At 39.0% G+C, this 20,452-nt stretch overlaps 1 protein-coding gene across 2 annotated transcripts in view; it reads right to left on the reverse strand.

Moving 5' to 3' along the window:
- CELF2 (CUGBP Elav-like family member 2) overlaps positions 1-19,452 on the reverse strand; it is a 536,651-nt gene extending 517,199 nt beyond the window's left edge. The window contains exon 1 of one of the 2 annotated variants that reach the window (XM_079304437.1): positions 19,118-19,452. The gene's annotated coding sequence lies outside the window, so the exon portion shown is untranslated. The remainder of the gene's footprint in view (positions 1-19,117) is intronic. The other variant, XM_079304439.1, reaches the window with a different exon arrangement.
- Positions 19,453-20,452: the final 1,000 nt, after the last annotated feature.

Genomic DNA, 20,452 nt, shown 5'->3' on the forward strand with positions numbered 1-20,452 from the left:
TTTGTTTTTATTTTTGCTGTTCATGCTTATTCAGGTATCTGGCCTTATTTGAATGCTCTGAATGCAAATTTCTCTACTCAGAGAGCTCAGGTTCAGGCTATTCAGCAGACAGCAATCACAAGATACTCTTGTATCTCATTAGCAATGGAGAAGGGAAAGAAGAAAGAGAGGTGGAAGTCATGAGAAATGGACACTGACTTACAGCTAGAAGTGAAAGGAAATCATGGTGATGAGACATGTTTTGCAAAACCACATCTTGGATAGGAATTTTCTGCATCCCCTGTAGAGTACTTTGGGAAGATGAGAGAAACAGAAGAGGAGAACCTCTTTGCTGGAAATCTCTTTCAAGACTTTGTGAAATCCATGGCAAAAACAGTCTAAAGGAATAGTCTACTTTTTTTTTACCACTTCTGTTTGTTATTGGGAGATTAATGAGAAGAATTTGAAGCAGAAGATTAATGTGGTCTATTCTTATGACCTGCTCTCCTCCTCATAAATCTCCCATCATTACATAGGTAGTAAACAGCATGTTGCTTCACCTTCTCTGAGGCACAAGTCCACCAAAGGATCTCCCTGCACTGCCCAGAGGACAATATCTTATTTAAATAACACCTACATCTCTCCCAGCTAATATCCTCTTCTCCTCTGGAAATGCTTCACCACCACTAATGAACAAAGAGACCAAGAAAGGAAAAAAGTTTAGACTCATGGAAGTACATTAGGATCAACACCTGAGTACAGATATTTAAATACAGTGTGGAAATTAACTGAAATTGTACAAAATCAATGAGTTTGATTTCTGCTTCTTTCTCACTGGTCAGGTTTGTACTTAGTTTTCTATTTTTGTCTAGGGAGGGATAAATTCTCTGTTCTTTCATTCTTGATCTCTTGCTGTAAAGAATTCCACGAGGTAATGTCACAGATGGCCACCACCACCTCAGCTTTCAAAGGAAAATCTCCCACAAGAGGAAGAGCTGACAGCCCAGGTGGGCTCTCATGTGCTTGAACTTCAGGCAGTATTGCAATTATAGCCCAAATTCAGAGGAGAGCAGACACATCTCTCTAAACACCTCATCACTGTGTTCCCACAGCGTGCCTGGGAGAAGAGGAAATCATAGCTGCATTTTGATGTTATACAAAGATAAAGAACCAGCTAGATGAAGTGATTTATTTAAGGTCACTCAGAACATCTCTAGTTGAATCAGAAACAGAGCTTCAGTACCTGGAGCCCTGTTCCAGTTAACAGTCGTATCTGCCCAGGTGACAGACTACACTTTCACTCCACAGAATAACAAAATCAGCTCTCCTGAATACACCCTGTTAGAAATGTTGTCCCCTGTAGCAAGATTGCAAGAGATTCACAAGCCTCCTACGTGCACAGAGACCAGAACAACCCTGCCAAATGCTGTCCTAAATTATTCTTGTGTAAAATTCACTGGGTACAAAATAGAAGTAGTAGCAAAGGCGGAAGGAGATGAGCTGTTCTTGAAAGTTTTTTCTTATTATGCAAACACAGAGTCCAAAGATTTTCCAGGGAATTGTTGTGTTAAATAGCCACAGTTGTAAGTGGTGAATTCATAAATGAATACAAATGTGTAGCTGTCATAACTGGCAGATGACACTTCCTGAAGGATAAGCTTGTACTCTTCCCCAGCGAAGGCGGCATGCAAGAGTTTCATCTCCTGAGACTTCTAATGTACAAATTCTTTGGCAATTCCTCCTAAGGCGGAACTGTTTTTAATTTAGAAGACGTCAACCTACTTGTACTAGTGGGAGAAATTAATAAGCCAAGGATGCAGGTTGGCTGTACTGTAATACTGAGTAGATATGTCTCCATTAATTGCAGGATTGCCTGTGTTCACTTAAAAGCTGTTCTGTCTCAGAGCTTGATCGTGTTGCCTGTGCTCAGATAAAATTCCCTGGAGCTTCTAACACCTTTTCTGCTGCTGACCCCTCAGGGGTGGGTTTGTTTCATGTCTGCATGCTTCACATGCTGAACCATATATTTCTTCTCTCTGCATGCCACAGATATGAATATAGATAACCATATGTCCTCTAATACTGAGCTGTGTTTGCTCTAATCTGTCCTAGACATTTAGAAAGGCAATTAAAGCAAAGAAAATCTAAAACATGTATTCAAGTGGCCTGGGTTATAAACAAGTCTTTGGATTTATATTTTCACCTGGTTGCTATAACTTTCTCCTCTGACCAGACATGGGCACTTCATGTTGCCTGAATACAGCCTTGATAAATGGGGCAGAGTAAGTTTGTGACAAAAAACCAAAACCAAAAAACAACAACAAAACCAACCAACCATCAACAAAATAAAATAAAATAAATATATATTTAAATTCACATGTCAACTCTCAGCCTGGTACTTTTCTACCAGCTTTATGACCTTTCTCCACCTGAACTCATCCAAAGGCCCTGGGAAGGAGAGAGGGGACATTTACTGGAGTTATCAACTCATTCTTCAAGTTGGAGGAAAACCCTGGTCTAAAGGACAGGATGCAGTGTTTAAGCTTGCAGATATTGTGGCAGATTTACAATGTGTGCATGTACATAAGGATAAACAAAGTCCTTCAGTTTTCCCTATCCACTTCTCTGCATGATTACTCCAATCCAGTAAGCAATCTATTATCTGCTGGACTGACTTATTCCCCACATTTAGTGACTCTATTCATGCTACTAAGTGAATGATGCTCTCTAAATACCAGACATATATTATGTACAATTAACTTCCTAAATCTGTTGGGATAACAAAATCTTGCCAGAATTAATGCTGTGCTCCCTTTGTTTCTATATGAAATCAAATTTTAAGAAAAGAGGAAAGATACAAAGAAGACACTTTCATTCTTCAGTGAAATTCTGTACAGCTCAACACACTCCCAGGTAGTGGGTATTTTTTGCATTGTTTTTTTTTTTTTTTTTTCTGAATAGGGATGAATTCTTCCCTAGTGTACAAAAGGAGAAGATAGTAAAATTTGGATGGTGCTGTATTTAAGAACAGAGTTCAGAAGGTGCATTAACATCAAAAATTCACCAAGAGTTTTGTTTGGAAGGTGATTTTCTACTAACCTAAATGTTCCTAAGAGTAGTTTAAGCAAATGGAAAAGATGTTATATTAAGTTTCAATCAGTTCATTTAGTATTATTTGAATATTTGTTTTAACTGAGCCTGATTTGAGATTTCTAGTTAGGTTTTGATCTTAGGTAGCTTAAAATGCAGCCAGTAAAATTGCCCCAGATTTCCACTGACATCAATAAAATAAATTTTCACTTGTTTGTTTTTGGGTTTTTTTTCTGGCCATTGGAAAGCTCTGCATAAATGCTATCAGCTTTTCATGGGGAATAGTGTTATAGCACTACCTTTCACAAAAAAAAAAAAAAAAAAAAAAAAAAATCCACCTTTATAGAATTTATTTCTTTATGGTGTAAGTTATCTAAATGATGTGCAATCAGTACTTTGTGAAAATGAACTATATTCTTTTTTAATAAATGGACCAACCTTTCAGGTCTGCAATTATATGAGTAACAGAGGAAATTTCACACCCCTAAGGAAGAGCTTGCCATTGACTTACAATTACATCCTTTAATAGTGTGGTCTAGTATATGAGATGACACCCAACCAACACTCAGATGTTTCACTGAATTATTTATGACCTGGGACAGATACACCTGCTCTCACTGCTTTTCTCACTTCTCACTCTTTGTATGTCACTCTTTTTCCATGGGACCTGTTTGGGCAGAGATTTCTTTCTTTATGTTCAAGACCAAGAACGAAGCAGACTTTAAGCAGAAACTCTGAAAAAGGAATATCAACAATAAACAACATCCACTCTTCAGTACAAATGACTGCAAAATGCTACATAAAAAAAATGTGGAAAAAATTAATTTGAGATATTTAAGGTTCAGAAAATTTGATGATTCAGTCTAATTGGGTGCATTAAAAAAACTATATTCAAGGGATATGCTCCTGGCATGCTGTAAAAGCCTTTCCTCCCCCCCCCCCCCCCCTTTTTTTTAAAATGAGAAATCTGGTTAATTAAATTTACTTACTAAACAGCTTGTATTACAACAGTAGAAAATGACAAATGTCTTTCATAAAATTAGTCATATTGTGGTAATTTTCCCCTCTCCCCCAAACATTGTGCTATTATGGGCACATTTTCTCCTGTTAAAAAGCTATCTGTCATAATTGGTAACGAGTTCCAATGCAAAAATGTTCTGAAAGAAAAGGTGTTCTGTGTGAAATGTAGAAAAGTTTGCCTGTGACAGATTTTCTCATTGCCACTTTATTCTGTGGGCTGCTAGCTGCTTGCAGAAAACTGCATAATTTTAAAGGTTTATACTTATAAAGGCCAATCATGTATTAATTCATTTGGTATTCATTGAGAGACCTTTAATCATGATGGATTAATTTATTATAAATGCGGATATAATATGTTATTTCATAATATCACTACTGTAATTTAGCAATTAAACAGTCTGTTATTATTTCAATCACTGCCCAGATCTGTATCATGATACAGTGTTTTGTTCCACGGTGAATTATTTTATATTGCATATAGGACAATGGATTTTTTGGAGAGTAAACCTTTGGGAAAGCAGAAATATATAAGATAATACTGGGCTCTGTTATTCTGCTTTGTCTCTGAGATGATTTGTCCCAGATACTTAGAAGGTTGCAGTGATTGCAGGTCTGATCCAAAGCTGGCTGAAGTCAATGATGCACTCAGCACCTTGGACCCTTTTGTGAGTGAGAGGGGTGGAAATACTTATCAGGAAAAGGATGTGGAGAGGCCAGAAATCAGGCAGGTGCACCAATTAAATGCAATCTGAGCTAACAAGAAGAAATGGTAAGGTACTAGAAGATTTTAACCTGTTGTTTGAAAATTTAACCTGTTGTTTTTTGAAAGCTGAGCAAGTGCTGACCTGTATTGCTGTTCCACCAGTCAGACAAATAAAGAGCTTCCCAAAGGACCTGGGATGAGACCATTTTATCTCAATTCTTAAGCTTTATTCTTCCACAATTCTTATGCCTCTGATGCTTTTAACTCAGAAGAAGAATCAGTGCACATTTATGCCAATTCAATTTTGCCAGTGTCAGATGTTCAAATGTTACTTTGACCCACATGGAAAGGCCCTGGGGAGAATCTGGACCTGAAGAATAATATCTTCATTACAGATGTGCAAACTGTGCTCAGAAAAGAGATACTTTGCTGTGGTACCTGTAGAATTTCTGGAAAATTATACTCAAACATTTCCCTTAGTTCTAACCATTTGCCATTTGGGCTTATTTCTTTGACCAGCATGTGCTGTTTTCATGTTGGAATTCATATCATAGCAGCATCCAACTGATAGAATTGCACCAAATGCCAAAAAAACTAAAGCTTTTTTTGTTGTTGTTGTTGTTTTTGAGATGTGGGAAAAGGTGGTAGAAATTGCCAAGTGTGTATCTGTGGCTGGACAGTAGAGAACAAATTGATCTGTTACTTTGAGCTCATTTTTTAACCTCCCTCTATTGACATTTAAGTAACTGATTCTTCTCCATCATTGTTAGCTGTCTTTTTTCCTGCCTGTCATGAGCTTGCTAAATTAAGATTCACAGCCCAGGATAGTTTTCATATGAACCCAAAAGAAGTCAATATGTTTACTTAGATAAATGGTTATTTTACAAGGTAGTGTAAAATGCATAATTTTCTGTGGTATATAAAGCCATGAACCACAATCCATCATGAGTGACTCATTTAATCTCTGATGTATCAATGGATGTCTTCTTCAAAGAGCAATCTGGAATAAGTGGCTCACATTAGGAGATCTGGAAAAAAAGCTGGACAGGGAGCAAGTGAAGAGACCAGAATCAAAATGATGGCAATGCATCCTCTATCATAAGACAGAGATCACAAAATCCTGTTAAACCCTCCAGTGTATAACCCTCCCTTTCCAGGATCCACGCCCTCAAAAGCATTTTCTGCTGCTTTTCCTTCTCACATTTGGGCTGGATTACAGAGCTATCTGCAACTGGAGATGAGGAACATTTTTCCAGGCTAACAAATCTACTAGAACCAATGGTTTTAATCTCTCCTTGGCTACAGAATCAAAGCCAAGTTCTCTGCAGGTGCAAATGGGATCTGCTCCACTGCCTTAGGTGGAGTTTCACTCATTTACACCATTAAAGAATTTGGCACTGAGGATGTTGAGATCAAAAGGTTCCAGCTGGCAAAGAGATGTGCAGAAGAGAATCTGTCTGGGGAAATATTCTGAGAAGACTTATCTATCCTGTGAAAAGAGAACTTACCTCCCCCCAGAGGAGTCTGGTATTGATAAATCCAAATTATACTAAATTTTGGGACATCTCCTCTGACCCTGCTAATTCTAAACTGGACAGTTTGGAAAGCCTGCCAAAACCTTGAAGAAGGAAAGCACATTGCTGTGCTCCTCTATGTACATTTTCACATCATCATATCATATATGCATATTTTATGCTTTTATTTTCCCCTGACATAACAATTACTGGTGGTCTGTATTGTTCATTTAATAAAAGCAATTTTGGAACATATCCTGCCATAGCTGCTTGCACAACACACACCAAAAGAAGTATCATTATTAGTAGATGTGTCTGCATGGTGCCACTACTCCATTGCCAGAAGCAAATTTCACCTAATTTGGAGTTTCTGCACATGCAACGAAGCCTTTACCATTATTGTTTCAGAGGGAACTAAGAAAGATCTGTTTATTTGTTAATAATAATTTTGGGAAATACAGGAAGCAGTGAAATATAAAGACTCATTTTGAAAAAAAAAATCAAAGCTAACATTTAAAGTGAGTAGAATAACACAATCCTCAGTCCTTCACCCCCTCTTGCTCTGGTAAATGTATGCAGCTGACTTTTCCAAAAGGACAGCATCAGCATATTTACACTTTTATATCTTTGGATGCTTGTTCAGAATCCAATTTGCTCCTGGACAAGGGCATATTGATGAGTACCTGGAGTGTTTACTTGGATGGACGTGCTTGGTCTGAAAGCCAGCTCCACTCCAGCAGCCCTTATCCATTCTCAACAGCTCTGTACCTACAGTCAGCCCTCTTTCCACTGGGGCAGGCACAATGCTTGCCTCAGCCCACACTCTTTCAGCTAGCAGGAGGATTCTGCACCAGGTAGGATCAGGTGTTTGTCCAAGTCTCTGTTCTGTGTCCATCATTGGAACTTAGTAGATGCCTAGGGCAGGCTGTAAGAGCAAAGTTACATTACTTTCCCATCTTCCAACCTTCCTGGTTCAGGGATGCTCTGTAGATACATCAGCACACTGAGTTTTTATTACACAGGTTAGGATATGCTTTTGTACTTGAAAGCATCCTACTTAATCTGTACAGACACCTGACAGCAATTGCTCCCACCTCATCTTTTCAGGTCCCCTCTAACAGGGTAAAGTCTGAACCTGCACCTGGCTGAATTTCAAATCAGAGTCTGTGAGTATTCTGGAGAGAACTTCCATTTGATCTGTGTTTCTACTAATTATGTCTACACTAATATAAAGATCCAGCCCAGGAACATAGCCTAAGGACCATTTCCTGACCATTCTTAAATCTTTAGTCTATCCCTTAGAGCTTTGGGTTGTGCCAAATGCCACTGTAAAGCATTCCAGGTTTTGGGCAGGGGGACAGCAGGTGTCTCAGGTTGGATGTGTGTGGATGCCCATGAGTGCACCAGCTCAGCAGCACCTGGGGCTGCAGGGTGCTCCCTGGCTGATTTCTTCCTAGGAATGGCAGAACCCCAGAGACTTTTCCACACCCCCAGCAGCCACATGAGCCACTACTATCACCAGGACTTTCAAAATCAATTTTAATACCTTCCTAAGAATAAGTTTTCTTGCTCTGGAAAATTAATTTTAAGACAATGAATAAAGCTGCCTAAAGAAAAGTGGAGGCATGGAGGATCTTGCAAGATGGTCCCCAAACTAGTTTTGCAGCATGTGAAAATTAGTTCCTTTTGAAGTGTTTCCTGTCCTGCTTCAATGTCATTTATTCTGTCCTAATGTATTTTGTGAAAGTCAAGCAGAGAAATACATTTATATAAGACAAACTAATAGTAAGGGTCATAGGCTTCCATTTTTATTATAATAAAATCTTTGAAGACTAACTCATACAATTTGTGAATCACACTTCATGAGAAAGACTTCCCAGAGGTTTTTAATAATTTGAGGCATGAAACTGACTGGAAATACCAGAAAAAAGAATTGCTTCTGGATGCTCACTCTTGTATTCAACCAAAGATAAGTAGCTACATCACAAACATATATTCTTATACTGATGATCAAGAAAACATAAAGAAAATTAAACTATGACAATGTTTTTCTGGTTTATGGTGCTCAGATTGTCTTAGTATATAGAAAGGGTTGATTATTCTTGTCTAAATTATACAGATTTTTCTTCGATAAACACATCAGCTGATGATATTTCTATCTTTTTGCAAAAGAAGTTATCTGTGCAGGAAATTAGGAAATGTCCTGAAAGGCAAGAAAAATATAGCTGAAAAAAGGAGCACAAGGACAGAGTATTGCTGTCCAGAAAATCACTTTATTGGCTTATTTGTAATCAGAGTTCTCAATTCTGCTGCAAAGAAGCAGCAGCTGGATCATTGTATGTCAGCAGTTAGAACTGGGGAATGTCTCATACAGAGGCACAATATAGAACATTATAGATGTCTAAATGCTCATATTCTTTGTTATATCTGTTACTACCTGAACTGCTGCATCCTTGTAAGCAGGCTTTAAATCTTTAAATCAAAACAGGGTGCTTTGCTGCAAGAATGCACTTAACCTCTACTACATCCTTATGGAATATGGGTATCCCTAGTGTAGGAATTCCTGCCTGAAATTATTTTGTCTGTGTAGTGTTTAAAAGTTGTACATATTGGATCAGTAACTTAAACCACCCTTAATAATTAGTGGGGTTCCAGAGGTTATTATATGGTCCTCTGGGGCAGATACAGACTTCAAGGGATCACTCTGATTTATATCACAGAAGGTTTGGCATGCTTATGTAAGTGGAACTGAAGTTATTCTCAAGAAAACTGAAAATGAGCACTAATGTAAAAACCCCTACATTGTAATGTAGTTCTGTTGTGGGTATAAATATGCTTGTGTGCCCAAAACAAGATAGTTGCTGGGCTTATTAAAGTGTGCTTATTTTTTCTGTGTTTATTCATAATTAATTTGCTAATAAAGATTTCAGCTGTGGTAGAGTCTTTATCCTACCATAACAGGAGCTCCTGGCTTCATAACTTCACTGGAGCAACCCACATGATGAATATGAGCTGAAGAATAGAAGCCAAATCCTTCTAGGCTCTGTGTATTTGTGCTTGCCAGAAAAATTATGGCCAGTCGAAGGAGCAGGAGATGGAAAGTAGCCACCTCTGCTTTGGCACTTCTCAGAGCCCACTGAGGCCACTGTGCAAGCCTTTATGCTTGGGCCTGCATAAGTTCCTTCTGAAGCTGGATACTGGAATTGGGGGGCAGCAGGGACTGCTTATTTATGAGTTACTTAGCAGCCCCTGCTGCAGCAGTCACCATAAGGCATAGCCTCAACGCAGCTTATTCATACTCCTGGCAAAAGTTATCCTCCTGGGAAGTCGTGTTGCTGGCCAGAAAACAAGAATACTTTACTGCTTCTCTCACAGAGTGTGAGTGCATTCACTCTGGGGGCAGTTTTAGCATTTGGCCCTGTGCCTGGACATCATTACTATTGGGCACTTGCACTGCACACAGCCACGCTGACCAGAGCCTGTGCTGAAAAGATTACATTCTCCCAAACCAATATTTTCAATTTGGCCCTCATGCTTTTGACAGCAGGAAACTTTTGGAAACACCACAGGCTGTGTTTGCTGTAAACAGCATTACCTGAAAAAATCCTGGTGAATATCAAGAGGTTTCATGAAAACAAGAGGATGCAGAAATGTAGTCCCCCCTAGTGAGGTGGGATGAGCTGAAGTGAAGCAGTTAAACAATATGTGCTCCACATGGCACAAAAGCTCCATTTAAGCAGCTCTTATAAAAAATGCACCCTGCTAAAGAGTTTAGGGTAAACCATCAGAACTTACTTTAAATACAGGGAAGAATATTTTCCTACTTATCCTGCAGCTTTGCTTTTTATAAATTTAAAAACATCATCCTACCTAGAAATGGGACTGACAACACACAGCAGCACCACGTGTGAGCATACCCTGAATCTAAAAGGGGAGGGAGCTTTGAGTTCCAAGATGCAAGTACTCCTATTCATGTCACAACTGCAGCTAAGTGCTTTGCTATATCTGGGCATAAAGGAATATAAAGCAGCAAAAAAAAAAAAAAAAAAAAAAAAAACAAAACCAAAAAAACCCAGTAAAAATCTGAATATCGCTGCATTTATGACATCTCATTTTGTTGGATTTCTAGAAACTCTATTTGTAAGTTTTCCTGGCAGGGGAAAGTGACTGGAAAAAAATGTGATGATACTTCAGCAACAAAACATTTTCTTACTTGCTGAGCTTAAAACATTTCTGTGGTTGCAGTGGCTTCTATGGGACTATTCCCATACCATAATCTTAAGCACATAATTAAGGGCTTTACTGGATCAGTGCCTGAAAAACCAATGCTGATTTCTATTGAATGCACATTATGTTAGGGACCATTTGTAAGCTCATTAAAATGAACAGAAAGGATCCAGCAGATGCTGGGCCAAGCCTCGTCTCAGGACTTTCATCAGGGAAACAACGTTGTCTCTTGTTTACACTTTCACAGGTCACTGAGTTCCCAGACTTTGAGCCATTGATTACATCGTATTATCAATTAAGTTAGAGATTTGCCATCAACTTAAATGGGTACAGGGTAGAACATAAGGAAATAAACAGGAGAATCATGTTCAGCTTGTGATTCTGGGTATTGGGTAGCTAAAAACAAACAAAAAAATCAGGCATGCTCATGAATTCATGGACACAGAATTGCCTCTGCTTTAGTGCACTGTGTGTGCCTTGCAATGTGTTTGGGAATGGACATTGCATTTCTTTGGAACAACATTGGACTTTCACCCTTCCTCCCCTCCCCTCAACCCCCAGGCTCATAAATCCTCCATTTGTCTCACCTGTAGCTACAATAAAGCTGTTCTCAGTGGTATTAACATCTGCTGTGGTCATTCTTCTGGGGTGAGAAAGGCAGAAAATTTTCATTGCTCGTCCATTTGTGAACACTAGTTAAGTAAAGCTGTCACTTGTCTCCAATTATGGGCAAGTATTTTATAGCACAGTCTCCTTCCTAAAGTCAAACTGACACGGCCAAGCCCCATTTTATAGGCATTCTTAAATTCTTCCAAGCCATATTTAAAATCCTTGTGCTCAGAGATGGCAGGTGCCATGTGTTTTCACAGCTACATTAGCAAATGCAATTTTGTGGCAACTTGACCACGCCAGTGAAGCAGTAAATTTCTGTAATCTCTGTGGTTAAGAATTTCACACAGGACTTTGCTGGGAATGTGTAAAGCCCATTAGTACAGGAGCACGATGAAGATAAAATTAAAATACCTTTACAGCAAAAGCCAAAGAAAAGAGTGCAGTCTGGGGATTTTTTTTTTTCTTTTTTTTTTTGCTGCTAGAGTAATGAAATGTGTCAGAGGAAGATGCTGAAAGAGAAGAAAGTAGCTTCACTGAGCTCACCCAGCCTACTCTCCTTCTCAAATGACTGCCACCAATTTAGGTGAGAAAAGGTAATTTGGCTTACACAAATGCTAACACAGGCTTTTCCTTAAGCATAACTGGGATGCAAAAACTTTATTAGTATCTTTTCCAAACCCTTGCTCCCTTTTACAGTACACATATTGTCCTCACAAATGTTTTTGCAGGCTTAGGGAGATGATAGCCAAAACCTCCCTAGTCCCGAGCACGTGCAGGGTGCAATGGTGCATCTGACACCATTCACAGCATCTGCATTTTCCAGTAGGAGCTCTGTTATTGCAGCTGAGACACCTTGGTGCTGCTCAGGGCAGCCCCAGACCCTCCAGCTCCAGCAGCTCAAACAATGTGAGGGTTGGGAGCATAATTTACCTCTCCCAGAACCAGAGGGTGTGTGCAGCATCATTGGAGCATTGACTTAACCTGCTTTGGAAAGGGATCTGTGCTGAAAAATGGGGCTAATACCACTTTCCATTCTTCTGAACATTTCACCCAGCTCCTCAGGACTCCACTGTGAGTCTGAGGGATACCAGTGCCAGAGGAGAGTTTTACACAAGACAGATCCAGGACTGAGTTTCTGATCTCCAACAGATCCTGAGACAGATGTCAGATTTTGCAAGAAGGTATCTCAATTACTAGCACAAAGCAGATGAAAACCTGCAGTTGCATCCTGCACAAATTCATACACTATATTTTTTTTCTGATCTGTAAGTCATTTCAGCAGATATTTCCCAGATTTCCTATAAAATCATGTGAGCTATAGATTTTTTTTTTCTTTAAAAAAGAAAGATGTGATTCCAGCATAATCACCTCACTCCAGGGACTGGATCTCTTGGAAAGTAAAGAAAACAAACTGCTCAGAATGCAATACTAGCCAGGGAGGGAATTGCATTATGGATTGCTCACAGACTCCTCCAGCAGGTTTTACCACAGGGTTTGGGCAAAACTCGTAAAGAGCACAGATCAAACAAGAAAACATCTTTGAATGCCTATAGTTTGTTGTGAGACAGAAGTGCTCTTAAAGATACACTTAGCAGCTCACTCAATCTCTTAAGACTTCACACAAGCACGCAGGGTTGGGGAGATCAGCTCACAGGCTCCTGCACGCTGTGTGGCTGCACTGAAACCAAAAAGGCTATTCAGAGAGTGGCCCTTTGAAGTCGGTGGACTTTTGTCATTGATTTTGAGAGGCCCAGGATTTCATTCTCAGTGTGTAAGGTTAAGCATGTGTATAAGTCCTTGCAGGATCAAGGCTTAAATGTGTAAACCTGTTCAGCAAGAGTACCCAGCCTTTAATGTCCTGTGAATGTGGTCTTTCTTACTTTGTGACACTGGATAGGCAGCCTTTGCTCTTGAGTGCAAAAGCTTCCTTTAGTATGCACATGTCCTTCATAATTCAGGGACTCAAAGTGCAGGAAAAGAAAGGTGTTGGTAGAGCCTCAAGCTGCTTGTTAATGGAGCGCCTATGGAAAACCTCGACTGCCTCAGATTGATTAAGAGCCACTATTAATCGATGCTTGTGTCTCTTGTTATCCAAAATGCAGTCCAGGGGCCTTCTGGACTGCTCACTGTGTTAGTGGCTGCTACAGAGTTTATACATTAATCACTGGAAACAGCAAATGTGCAAAAGATCCAATCCTGTGTTCAGAGCTCTGTTATTACGTGAGCAGTTCAAATGCATCATAACACATTTTCTGCTGACTTCAAAATCTGGCCACTCCCATCATCTGAATAAAGACTATTTCTGCAAAACATTTCAGAGCTCTGGTTCAGAATAGACTACCTTAACCATGTGTAAAATCATAGGACCATTAACCCTGGAAAATACCTCCATGATCATCAAGCCTCTCCTGCCTTGACTGAATACCCTCATATTGAGGAGTGGATTAACAACTGAGTAGACAATCAACCATTTTATGCTTAAATGAATGGCAAAATCCTGTTTCTCTGACTTAAACCAAACCTACACTTAATCTTTAAGATGCTGAAGGTTACCTCAGTGAAGAGAGGAATTAATCCTAAAGGGGGACCTCATTTGTCTGATGGTAGAATGTGTTCCTATTGCTGAATGTCTCACCTGTCTAGTGGGGTTTTATGTGTCCAACAGCCATACCATGTGTTTATATCACAGAATCCTCTGAGTTGGAAGGGACCCACAAAGATCATCAAGTCCAACTCATAAGTTTATGGCCCATATAGGGATTGAACACACAACCTTGGCATTATTAACACTATGCTCTAATATAGTTAATATATATTTATGTGCTGACACATTTACCTTTTAAATTAACCAGATTTTCCTTGAATATAAACCTGATTAATGCTGATTATGGTCATCCTTGGGTATAATTTCCTCTAGACTTTGCAAGCAAGGCTGCTCTGGTGCTGCCTCCCTCAGACCCTTTTTACCCTCTGCTCAGGTGGGCTGTGACCCATCAGCATCACCCACAGCAATTCATGCCACATACCACAGACTAGAACATGAAAACTGTTGCATGGAATCGGGATGGGGACAAGGAGACACAAAAAGCTCCTCCAGAGATGGCCAGGTGGGCTGCAGGTGTGAGGTACCTTTGGGAGATGGGGATTACTCTGCACAACACAATTTTTGCACTCTTAACACTTAGTGTAAAAATTTAGGAAAAAAAAGTATCAGTCTGAAAGATTTCAAATACACAAAGTGTCCTCTGGATAAGGGAATTTACATCAGGAGTATCAACTCATTATAATACTGGTGCCTAAAATAGGTAGACTTCATCACACTCAGGGAGTTTCCTGAGTTTGGAATTTTTTATAGCATTGCAGTATGACTTTTAAATGCCACTGGTCTACTAAGCAGAACAAATAAACCAGTCACAGCACCTCCTTTCACTAGATCAGTTCAGCCTAATAAAATTAACCACAAGGAACAAGATTAATTAGACGTTAAACACATTGCCTGGAATGCATTTGTGACAGCTTCCCTCCAGCTGCCCTGGAGGACTAATGATATATATGAGTGACATTCTGTCAGTGATATATGGATGTGCCTATGCAATCCAGTCCCAGCCTCACTAGGCTCAGCCTAGTTTGAAGCTCATTGCCAGGTATGGGAGGCTTTATAAGTCAATAGTTTTTCCAACCCATGTAATTTACAGAGTTTTAAATCCTCCATTTTCATGAAGTAGTTACAAGAGATATCTGAAAAAAGTAGGGCAAGAGTTGGGAAAATTTGAGGAGGAGAGAAAGTTAAATGGTCTGACTTTTGATTGTGATGTCTTTCTGTGGGATTGTAAGAAAAAATGATAAAAAAAACACCTGGTTGTTTTCTCTGACTGTAATGAGAGCCAGAAGTACTTCACTCACATGTAGGTGTCTACATTATAGGCATCTAAATTTGGATGAGATAATTCCTATCTCTGCTCTCCAAATGCCATGAACAGAGAACAATCACCTCTATGGGTAACATAGAGACAGTTGGAGGTTCCAGACTGAGAAGGTAAATTAAAAAAAAAAAAAAAAAATACACAGCTTTTGGGTTGCTCCATATTTGTTACCATCTCCAAGGAAGATGACAATACACGTCTTTAACAATGTGAGTAGGGAAGATGTGGCTTCAAGAACTCTCAGAGCACATCAGGGCAGGAACTGAGTTATGAGGCCATGGGACATGCAAAGCAGCCTGAGGAAGGCTTTGAGTGTTGATAATTATAGTCTAGAAATGAGTTCTCTGGGCTATTAGATATCTTTTCACTTTGTTTCCTTCTTGCTATTATTTTACTTTTTTACCTTAATAGGTAAAATATTTATATTCTTAATTCTTATCTAGTGATCTGATACATACAGTGAGCTCTATTGCCTTGGGGGGGATGAGAGTCATTAGGAGGTTTTAGATTATTTTTAGGGTTCTCTATACTCCCAACAGGCTAGGAGCCCCAAGGACTCTGCAGTGAGCCATGTGCACATCACAAGGAGATGAAGGACATGGGACTGGCTGCCAGACTTGTGAGAGAAGTGTGTTCAGGCAAGTGGGAGCCCAATGTTGTCAGTCAGAAAGTGGGGTAGGATCAGAGACTTGGGGTCACTCTGAGCCTATGTAAAGAGTTCTTGCAAGAGTGGTTCTCGCTGAAAGAACACCATGGCTAATATGTTAAATCAAATGGAAACACAGCAAGCCCCTTACACTGACATAAATCATGTGCAGTTACAAGAGAAATCTTAGAGTCTTTTACTCCTAAAATGAAATGGAATCCTCTGCAGCGGTTAAAATCTAAGAATGTTACCAAGGTTCACATTTGAATTGAGCTGACCAGAAATGCAATACTAATAAATAATCTCATTCAGGGAAGGAGATGCTATGACATTCTTTGGTAATTCTTCAGAGTCCTGAGAAAAATCTGGGAATCTGGCTTCTCCCAGGAGAAAGCAACTCATGAAATCCCATCATTATTGCCCACGGCAAGTCTGTGATTTACCTTAATTTTACCTGCTGTGTGCAACTCAGACTTGCAGTGGCTTTATATGGAATGTTAAGAGATGTGGAAGAAATACAGAACTATGTCAGCTTTTTGCTGTGAAGGAAATTCATCGTTATGTTATCAAAGTTTCTAATTATAAAATTTCTTTAATATTTTATTAGTAGGAGGGGAGGGAAGATGCTAAAACTTATGGTATTTCACAAGTAAGGTTATGGGTTGATTTCTGATTGGTTGACAGGACCCTAATAATAAACCTCGTAATTTTATACTACATTCCTCCAGTGATGATAGAAATTCTTTGTGCATAATAGCACCATTTCTATTCAGGAATCTTGTTAACAGTTGTAAACTCAGATTATCATTTTTATTAGCCTAGTGTTTTCTAATTTCTCTGTTACTGACAGGAAATTACAGCAAGTTTTCTGGCTTGCTTTTCTTTTTTGTTAAAATGAAAGCACTTGCATTCAACTAGAAATTTCCAAGCACTGAATAGAGGACAGTATTGCTAGAAGCCAACAGCAATTTAAAGTGCAGAGATTAATTACAAAAAAATGTATTTAAAGACTACATTCAAAGACAATGTGGACTAGTAGATTGGGTTAGGGTGGTTGTTTTTTTAGTTAAATATACAGATATCAGCTTTTTTGTAGTTTAAGAATTTAAGAATCTATTCTTGACACAAAACTCAGCATCTAAACTGAGCTGTACTGTTTTCATATTGCCTCATAACAGTAATTTTGACATCATCTCTGTGACCAAAGAGCCCTGGCTAAACTCAGGCTCTCCTTCCTGCAGCCTCACCCATGGCTGAGATGCTCACCATGGACAATGGGAACCAACCACCATGGACTTCTCATGACTTTGGCTGATTGGGAAGCCCAGATGGAGTATTGGTAGTTTTTTCACCCTATTAGGCCACTTGAGCCTTGTAAAAGCACTGTTCCTAGGAGAATGTGAGACTATAAATGCATAATTTACTGACAACAGCCTACAGTTTATTCATATTACATCAGATACGCTTCTAACTGTCAGTTGATACTGAGTGAATAAAAACTTATTTCCATAACAAGAACACTGAATTCAACCCTTTTCTTCTCTGGTTATAAATGGATGGGAGTTTAGGATTACAAGGGACAAAGCCTAATTTTCTGGGCCTGCAGACCTTGGTGTTGGTGTGGGGGAAGGAAAGTCTTCAGGGCAAAAACGAGATGTGGGAGCTCCAACGACCTCATTTCACAAGCCAACAGCATTTTCTGCACAAGCAAAATAAACCTTCAGGAAAATATTACAGTGCTTGAAACTGGGACTGAAATAGGGAGTGATGAACTTCTGCAAGTGCAGCACCCTTAACCCTCTGCCCTAACAAAGTTTCTGTGAAAGGATGTGATTTTCCATATGGCACTGGCACATCCTCTCCCCCTCTCCCCTGACATGGAAAGGACTCTGTGTTCAATCCCACTGCTCCTCTCCTCCAGTCTCATTGCACAACTTCTCTCATGATATCATCTTATGCATTTGGCAAAACAGACCTATGAGTCTAGAAAGTCTCATGTATCAATTTGCAGATTATTAGTTTCAGCATACCTCTTAAAAAAAATTAAGGAAAAGAGCTTTCAACGAGATAGAGGACTAAATTACACTGGCTTTCTATCTTTATTACATTTCTCCTAAAATCCCCATCCTATGTTTAAAAAGTTTTCATCAGCATGACCACAAAACAGCAACTAAGTGTAAGAATAGTGTTTATTCTGAATACTACAGTAAAAGCTACAGGATGCAGCCTAAAGTACAAGAATTAATTGCAGTTAAGAAAAAGAGATTGGTCAGCAGTCATAAGATCTAGTCCTGCCAGCATTCAGCAATTTCCTCTTAAATACAGGACAAGCTCAGCCTTCCTGTTGATTTCAGTAGATCTTGTAGCATTTAATACCTGGCAGAACTACATTCAGAAAGCCTGAGAAAAACACATCACCTTATAGGTTTTGCAAGCTTAAACACAAGAAAAAGCAGAAAAAAAAAAAAACAAACCCAAAAAACCTCTCATTTGCTTTAAAAAAAAAAAAAGAAAAAAAAAGAAAAAAAAAAAAGATAATGTGCTAGTATCAGAAAAAGACTGGAAAGGAGACCTTGGAAATCAGGGGACTTGCAAGTCAGGAATGTAATGTGTATAATACAGATCTGATTGTATCTGGCAGGCTGGTATTCAAAGGAGGTGATCCACAGCATCAAACTCATTCCTTACAAAAGCAACGCCTTCTATTTCATCTCAAAGTTTGTCAGCTTCTTGCAATTAGCTACTACAATGGTGTGACAGGGTTTGGAGTGGAACACCCCTTCCCCCCTTCTCCAGAGGAAAAACACAAGGGACAGCAAGAACTTTACCCAGTATCAGACAACAATAAATCCTGGATACGCTGATCCCACTTGATGCAAGCGGAAAAATATTTATTTATTTTTGAAAAAAGTTTCAGTGTTGCACTTCCCTATCTAGTAAACAGCTGAACAGGCAGGATGACACCCAAGACCATCTCCTCTACCCCCATCTCCACCCCCCTGTTGTATCAGTGCTTCAGGCAACGTTCAGAGGGAAAAAAAAATCACATAAACAAACCCCCCAACTCAAGTATCTGTTCTGATAGGAGCATGGAACAGTAACCAAAAAACAATCAAGTCCTCATTGTCATAGTGCGACAATCACAGCATCTCTTCTGTTGAGCAAATAGTCAATTCATAGAGAGAGAAGCATCATGAGAACAGACATGAAAGCTGTTATTACCCATTCTAAGTAATAGGAGAAGGTCACATATCAAGCCGTTGCACCTTTTCATTACATGCTAACCCTCCACAGCAGGGGAACCACACTTATGACTGCGTTAGATATACAAAAGATTTCAGCTCCAAAAAAGGAAAAGAAAAGATGAGGGAAGGAAAAAAAAAATAAATTAAATTCATCTTACCAGCACGTTACAGCACCAACTTGCTTGAAGGAACGTTGCCTTTACAGGTTTCTCTTTTAATTATCCTGGAAGCAGAAGGGGGAAAAAAAAAAGAAGACGACGAAGCAGGGTTGTTAAATTAGTGTGTGCTCGAATCTTTTCAGTTTGTCGCAGAGTAGAAAAATACCAAAAAAATAAAAAAGAGGGGAAAAAAAAGGAAAGGGCACTCAAAGAAAGAAAAAAAGCAAAAGAAAGCTCAGTAATTTAAATTTGCTGTCAGTTCAGGCAGCATCGCTCTGTCCCGCCCCTCTTCCCACTGGGTTCTACTACCTGCAGGGCTGCAACTGACAGCTACTGTGCAAACAAAAAAAAAGGCAAAAAGCATGCTGGGACCATGCTGTCTGCTGTCTGAGCCTCTCTCCACTTCTGATGACTGAAAATCATTAGTGAAAAGGTTCTGTTGTTGTTTGCTGAGATTTTTAAGTTAGGTACTTTGCATGAAATTTAATTTATTTTTAATTGATGCGGTGTGGCACGTGACAGAAACTGGTAGTTGTGTTTCTCAGCTCTCCTCAGAATGGAAACTAACCTGAACAGATTGATTTTAATAGTATGGTATATGTAGAATATACACAGGCATGTACTGTGTTACACTTTGCAGGGATGCAGTCAACCTTCCCAGTAACACCTTGCACAAAAATTCTTATTTGAATGGAAAGTGAGGAAAATATTTCAACAGAAAGCAGTTAAAACTCTGGCACTCAAAAAAGTTGCCAGCATTGTTTTTGCTCTGCTTTTAAGTTTTCCTTCTAAACTTTTTCAAATAATTTTTGAGAACAAAAAGTAGGAAAAGTCAGAGGCATAATGAGAAGCCAGCACAACACTAGTGTAAAAAAGATAAACCAATAATCCCAGTACATAAAATGCTGGCTTTAACCAGATGTTTGTAACCATTTTTGACAGTCTGTGCTCCTGACTATTAGCAGACTGCATACATCATATGAGTGTGAACTATTTGATGAAAACTCACAGGAAAAACAAACACAATAGCTATAAATGACATTTTTAATAGCTATTTTAATTGTTGTTAACAGGCTTATAGTGACAGGGCTAAAATCATCCTCTCAAAACAAAGATAAGCATAATATATAACTTCTAAATATAAATGTATTCACCAAAATATGATTCCTGCCTGACTATAAAATAAAATTAAAAAATAGAATTATGCTTTTCCTTAATATTTTAGTAGTAATTGCTTGGATCACACTACAGTAAATATGCAACATTTCTATTCAGTTATTGCTCGACTTATGTGTGCAACCGATAAAAAAGCTGAAATGTTTAAATTTAATTGAA

This window comes from Erithacus rubecula, assembly GCF_903797595.1.
Source record: "Erithacus rubecula genome assembly, chromosome: 4".
Taxonomy (NCBI): Eukaryota; Metazoa; Chordata; class Aves; order Passeriformes; family Muscicapidae; genus Erithacus; species Erithacus rubecula.